The sequence below is a fragment of the Microcebus murinus genome, chromosome 6 (assembly GCF_040939455.1).
Source record: "Microcebus murinus isolate Inina chromosome 6, M.murinus_Inina_mat1.0, whole genome shotgun sequence".
Lineage (NCBI taxonomy): Eukaryota > Metazoa > Chordata > Mammalia > Primates > Cheirogaleidae > Microcebus > Microcebus murinus.
Window position 1 is genome coordinate 96326791 of NC_134109.1, and position 7647 is coordinate 96334437.

The window sequence follows — 7647 nt, forward strand, 5'->3', positions numbered from 1 at the left end:
CCCCAGATTGCCTTACAAATCAGTGGCGGATTAAGAAATCCAAATTTTTTTAATTTGATACAATACCACCCTTTCTTGAAGATGCAAGAATGATCACATTTTCTCTGTGTAATAACACTTATGGGCTTAATCAGTGCAAGACTTCCTCATTAAACTCCATTTCTAGCTATAAAACACAAAATACAATTCTTAAGAAAAGGAAAATAAACGCTTTGGTGTGGCATAGGTTTTCTTAAAAATCCAATTTCTTTAAACAGAAATAGTTAACATCAGTAGCTGGCTAGCAGTTGAATAATTACATCAAATATATTCACCTCAGTGAAGACTGTAAACAAAGAGATATTAAGTAATTTTTTTACAAGTGCCCTGCTGTGATACCAGCTGATCAGCTTTAATAGCAACCAGCGTTTCTACTAATTTTGCATGAAAGATATGTTGGGGATAATTTCATCTTCTAGAGAGAGTGTAAATAATCTGTTCAGCAATGGGTTTACAATGACACCACATAGCATAACCACCAGTAATCAACTTGGAAATGTAATTTTTAGAACTGTAGTATTTGCAAATTAAAGGATTAATGTTAACTTCAGTCAATAGAGAAAATAAACTTGATTAGCAGAATGCATTAATATCAAATCGGCTTTGCAGATAACATGTTTCATGCTATATCCCAAGGTGTCTGTCTGTCTCACTCTCTTTCTCAAGAGAACCCCAAAGGAAAGCACTTTTCATTCTAATTGTATCATTTTAATATTCATCTTGTAAACAATGCGGTGTTTTCACATGAAGGTAAAAATTCAGGTTGTTTTTTAAAAATAAATCTGCAAGGAACTGGGGAATTTGAAAATCTGGTTTATTTTTTAATTGATAACAAAGAACACCACAGGACCACAGGCATCATGACATCATGATTTTCTTTTTATCTTTAAATATACAATTACATAAAGGGGAAGACTCTGCAGTTATTCCCCTAAGTAATACAAAATCCTGAAATGCAGGACTTTTACATAGCATAAATATGACATAAACAAAATGAAAATAAAAAGCTATGGATTTTTAAAAGTTCATCCTTTTGTTTAGATGTTCAATTATATTATTTTGATAATTAAAAAGCAAAAATGAGGACACAAAGGCATGACTATTTCAGTAGCCTAAATCATGATGACAACCAGAAGAATTCAACCTTTTTTTTTTTCAGATGTAAGGATAATGAGCCAATACCATATTATAAGGAATCTAACTACCCCTTCTTATAGGTACTTTAGAACTTCATAATCATGGTCATAATCTCTATTGATTATATCATGCTCGATTATCAGAATATAAAAACAGAACATAATGGAGGATTTACCAAGTAATGATGTCTTCAAATGTATCTGTCTTCAATGGTAAAGATAATATGACAATAAAACATAATAGGTAGTTTAGGGAAACTTCTTTCTATCAGGGATAATGAAATAGATAACAAAAAGTTTTTCTCTCTGACAAATGAGAATGAAAGCGATTATTTTTGCAAAGTACTTAACACACAAGTAGAAGGAAATATTTGAACACATTTAATTTAATGTTTCTAATTCCTCAAATCCCCACCTTTTAAGTTGGTTTTCAAAAGCTCCTCAAAACACAGATGCTCAATTTATTACTATACAAAGGATTACATTCATAAAAGGAAAACCACAACTATTTATAACCTGTTTAGGGACAGCTATATGAGAATAGAACTTGATTTCTAAGAGGCAATGAATGTTCCCTATCAAAGTGGGAAGTGCACAAGCTGATATCAGCCACATAGAGATATTTACTATTCTCCTTATGCACTGAGCTTTGACCCTAATAAAGAACTTGTCCATACTTTAAATGGAATCACTGATATTTTATAATTTTTAAATTTTTAAATGATCAAATACCCAGAATGCCATATAAATTATTACTTGCACAATTATTAAAGCCCAACTGGTAATTAGGAAGAAAAAAATAATTTTGGTAAGGGCTAAATGAACGGAAAGGTAGTGTATCATAAGGACCAATTTTTAAAACATGATTTGTATGGCAAAAAGTGACAGCACATAAGAAAAATAAGGCACTGCTGTTCTTACTGCTAGTCCAAAAATGTTAAAAATTGAAAACTTTCAGTTTGTTTTAAATTTAAAGAGGCTTTGTGACACTTCAAAATGGAAAAATCAAAATCTTTTAACTATCTAGAAAAGGGGATATTTTACTCAGAAAAACTCTTCTACAATAAATCGTATTCAGAGATAGGCTTCTGCTTTTGCTCATGAAAAAAGTGAACTGCTGTGGAAATTGCCTTTCCACAACAAACAATTAGAAATCCATGTAAATTATATTTTAAAACTGTTTCAGGCAGAGGAAGTCTGTGGTCCCTGTTCAACATAAAACAAATGAGGTACACCGTGTGATTATCCTAGCTTTGCTAGAGATAGTTTCTAGGCCACAGAGCAAAATGAAAGAATCCAAAGTCCAGCAGTGTGACTGAGCTGAAGAAACAGAGACTGGGGTTCAAGAAGGATTAGATATGTAGAATTTGCAGGCTAGATTACTAGAAATCTGCACAGGCATCTCCTGGGTTCTTTGGGTGAGTACAGATATATCCATGAGGTCAGAGAAAGGACCACTGGGAAAGCAGTGAGCAGAACAATTACTGGTGCTTATATAGAGTTAGGAATGGTTTCTTTTCCCGCCAAGCAGAGTGGAGAAACCTTGTAATACATAGGGCATTAGGTAGAGTCCTCTGAAAAGTCACACCTTAGGAATGGGACTAAAATAGCTCTAGAGCAAAAGCTGCTGTGAATCAGCCGTAAAAATTCTTAACATCAAGATCCAAAACGATCTTGATCTAATTAACAAGATCTAATTAACCTAATTAAACAACTAAATTTCACACCAAAATAAAGTGTAACACTCATTCAAAAGTGTCTTTCAGCACTTAATACACAATGACCAGCATTCAATCAAAAATTACTTGGCATGCAAAAAAGTAAAAATATAACCCATAACCAGGAGGAAAAAATCAATCAATAGAAATAGATTCAGAAATAATAGAAATGATTAATTAGCATAGATGGGACAAAAGACCCAAACGAAACTTCTAGACATAAGAAAACATAATACCAGAAGTGAAAATATACTGGAATGGATTAACAGCAGATTAGATGCTACAGAAGAAATTATCAGGAAAGTAAAAACATAGGAATAGAAACCTAACCAAAATGAGGCAGGAAGAGAGAGGAAACGGTGACTGATAAAATCAGCGATCTATGTGACAATGTAAAGCAATCTGTAATCAGAGTTCCAGAAGGAAAGGGGTGGAGGGACAAAGAATTTGTAGAATAATCACCAAAATTTTTCCAAATTTGATGAAAAGTATAACTCACAGATTCAAGGAGCTCAATGAACCCCAACCAGAATAATCACACACACACACACACACACACACACACACACACACACACACACACACACACACGAAAGCTTAATGCAGCACATGATAATCACATTACTTAAACTAGCAATAAGGGGGAAATTTTAAAAGCAGTCAAAGAAAAAAATATGCTTTATGTACAGAGGAACAAAAGTAAGAATTATTGGAGGTTTCTTGCAAGAGACCATGCAAACCAGGAGACAATACAACAAAAACTTTAAAGTGCTGAAAGAAAAAAACTGATAATCTAGAATTCAATACCCAGTGGAAATATCATTCAAAATCGAAGTAAAGATAGTTATTTTCTCAGACAAACAGAAGTTGAGAGATTCCATCACCAGCAGACCTGAACTACAAGAAATGTTAAAGAAAGTTCTCCAGAAGAAGAAAAATAATACCAGAGGGAGATTTGGATATTCATGAAGGAATAAAGAGTAATGAAAATGTTATCTATTTGGGTAAATATAGGACATTTGTTCTCATTTTTAAATTTCTTTAAATGCAATTGACTATTTTAAGTAAAAATAAGAGTACTGTATTACAGAGTTCAGGCCATATGTAGAAGTAAAATGTATTGTAACAATAGTACAAAAGGCATTAGGGGGGAATAGAAGTATTCTGTGATAAGATTTTTACACATGAAATAGTATAATGTTATTTGAAAGTAGACTGTGAGAAATTAAAATCATATATTGTAAACCCCAGAGCAACCACAAAGAATAAAAAGAAGGAAAGAAAGAAAAAGAAAAACAGAATAGCTAATAAGCTGATTGTAGAGATAAAAAATGGAATCACAAAAAATATTCAAAAGAAGACAATAAAAGGGGATAAAAAGAATAATGAACGAGTGAAACAAATAAAAAAACAAATAGCAAGATAGTAGTTTTCTATGTAACCATATAAATATAAGAGTGATCTAAGCACTCTAAGGAGCAGTGATTATGAAATTAGATAAAAATGCAATATCCAAAGATATGCTGTCTACAATAAACCCACATTAAATATAAAAAATACAAATAGCTGAAAATTTAAAAGATTGGAAGACGATACACACAAACCCTAATCAAAACTTATTAGCTGAGTGACTATCTTAACATCAGATAACATAGATTTCAAAATAAGGTATAAACAAGTGCTAAAGATGGATATTTCATAGGTAAAGGGATCAATTCACCAAGAAACTTAACAATCCTAAATTTATATGCAAGTAAAAATAGAAATTTAAAATACACGAAGCAAAGAGTGATAGCGCCACAAGAAGAAATAGAAAAATCTAAAGTTTTAGTTGGAGACCTCAGCATTCTTCTCTTAGTAATTGACAGGATAAGTAAACAGAAAACCACAGTAAGGCTATGGATGACTTACCACACTCTCAGCCAACTTAACCTAATTGACACTAATGGAACACTCTACCCAATAACAGAATAAACAATTTTTTCAAGTACACTAGAACATTTGTCAAAATAAACCATATACTATGCCATTAAAAACTCCGAGTAAATGTAATAGGACTAAAATCTGATGAAGTATAGTCTCTGAAAAAATTAGATTTAAACTAGAGATCAATTACAACAAATATCTGGAACCCCAACTAATTCAAAATTAAACAACATACTTCTAAATAACAAACGGGTCAATGAAGAAATCACAACAAAAGTTAAAAAATATTTTGAACTGAGTGAAAATGAAAATATGTCAACAGTTGCGGATGAAGCTAAAACAGTGTTTAAAAGGAAGGTTATAGCATTAAATGCCTATATTGGCAGAGGGGAGCTCTCAATTCAATAGTCCAAGCTTCTTTCTTCAATAAAAAAGACAATGGAGAGAAAAGGAAATTAAACCAAAAGGAAGCTTGGAGAAAGAAATAATGAGATCAAAATAGAAATCAGTAAAGAAAAAACAGAATAACAAAAACAAAAAACAGAATAACAATCAAAGTCAATGAAACCAAGAGCTAGTTCCTGGAAAAGAGCAATGAAATTGATAAACCTATAACCCCATTGATCAAGGAAAGAGAGAAGACTAAAATAACAAAAAGGAAATATTAAGACCAATGTTGTAGCAACAAATTATCAACTTAGATGAAACAAAAAATGTCTTTAAAGACACAAACTACCAAAGCCCCCTCAGGAAAATATAGAAAACCTAAACAGCATGATATTGATTTTAAAAAATGGAAGTTTTAGATAACAACCTACCCACAAAGAAAACTTCAGGCTTGGAGGGTTTCACTGGTAAATTCTACCAAACATTTAAGAAAGAAAATACTAAGTCTATACAAGCTATTAATATTTCATAAAACAGAAGAGAAGAAAATATATCCTAAATCATATTAAGAGGCCAAAATCACTTTGATTTCAAAATCAGAAAAAGATAAGAAAACTACAGACTAATTCTTCTGCAAATTAAATCTAGCAATATGAAAACAGTAATGCATCATGACCAAGTAGGTTGAATTAATGTTCACATATCAACTAATAAAATTTATCAGATTAACGGATGAAAAAATCATACTACATGATCTCACAGATGCAAAGGATTTGATAAAATTTAATATTTATTCATGATTTTAAAAAATCTCGTGGAAAACTAAGAATGTAAGAGAACTTCCTCAACCTGATAAAGAGTATCTATTAAAAAAAATGTATGATAAACATCATACCTAATGGTAAAATACTGAATGTTTTCCTCGTAAAATCAAGAACAAAATGAGGATGCTCACTGTTACCATTTCTATTAAGAATTTTACTGGAGTTTCTAGATGGTTCAATACATTAAAAAAAACGAAATAAAAGGCATATTGATTGGAAAGGAAGAAGCAAAACTGCCTTTATTCACAGATGACATGATAGGATGCATAGAAAAACCTATGAAATCTATATAAACGCTACCAGAACTAATGTGTGAGTTTAGCAAGGTTGCAGGATACAGAGTCAATATAGATCTATTGTCTTCCTATATATTATCAACAAACAATTGGAAATTCAAAATTTAAAAAGCAATAACATACATAATAGAATAAAAAAGTATAAATTTCATAGGGATAAATTTAGTAAAATATGCAAAATCCATTCACCAAAAATTACCAAATATTGTTAAGTGAAATCGAAGAAGATATAAAATACGGAGAGAAAGATCACATCTCTAGATTGGAAGACTTAAAATTCGTAAGATGTCAATTCTCCCCGAAATTGATATTTCAACAAAATCTCATTCAAGATTCTAGACTATTTTTGTAGAAAGTGACAGGCTGATTCTAAAATTTATGTAGAAGGGCAGAGTACCTAGGTAACCAAGGCAATTTTGAAAAAGAGAAACAATGTTTGAGCACTTACATCCCCTGATATCACGACTCACTCTAAAGTCACAGTAATCAAAATAATGTGGCAGTGCTATAAGTCTCGACATCTAGAACATGTAAGAGAAAGTCCATAAGCATTGTCAGTGGAAAAAGGATAGTGTTTTAAACAAATGGTGCTGCAAAAACTAGACATCCACATGCTAACAAATCTAGATATAGATCTTATACTTTCCATAAAAATTAATTCAAAATGGATCATAGACCTGCATGTAAAATGCACAACTATCAAACTTTTAAAAGATAGGTGACCTTGGATTTGGTGATGATTTTTTTAGATACAACAGCAAAAGTATGATCCATGAAAGAAAAAAATTGATGTTAGGCTTCATTAAAATTAAAATCAAAATCGAAGCACTGCACTAAGTAAAAGAAGCAGACACAAAAGACTCCATGCTTTCTGATTTCATTTATATGGAACTTGGAAAAGGTAAAACTATAGTAATAGAAAGCAGATCAATGGTTGCCAAGGGTTGAGGATGGGGAGAGGGCCTATCCTGTGTCAGTCACAGTTTTTCCAGTTCTGGAAAATTAGGATATGAATAAAATATGGTTTTATCTTTAGAAATTTTACAATAGCAAAATAAAGCTATCGTATTTAACATTTAGGGTTGTGCATATTTTATACTAAGTGTTATTCTAAGCAATTTGTATATAATAACTTATTTAATTCTTTCAACAACCTAAGATGTGGATTGCATTGTGAATCCCATTTCAGGAAGAGAGAAGTCAAGTAAATTGACTAGCTAGTAAAGGCAAACCTGGGATTTGAACCCAGGCAGACTGACTCTACAGCTGCCCTGCCCAATATAGTAGCCACTAGCCACATGTGACTATTGAGTACTTCAAA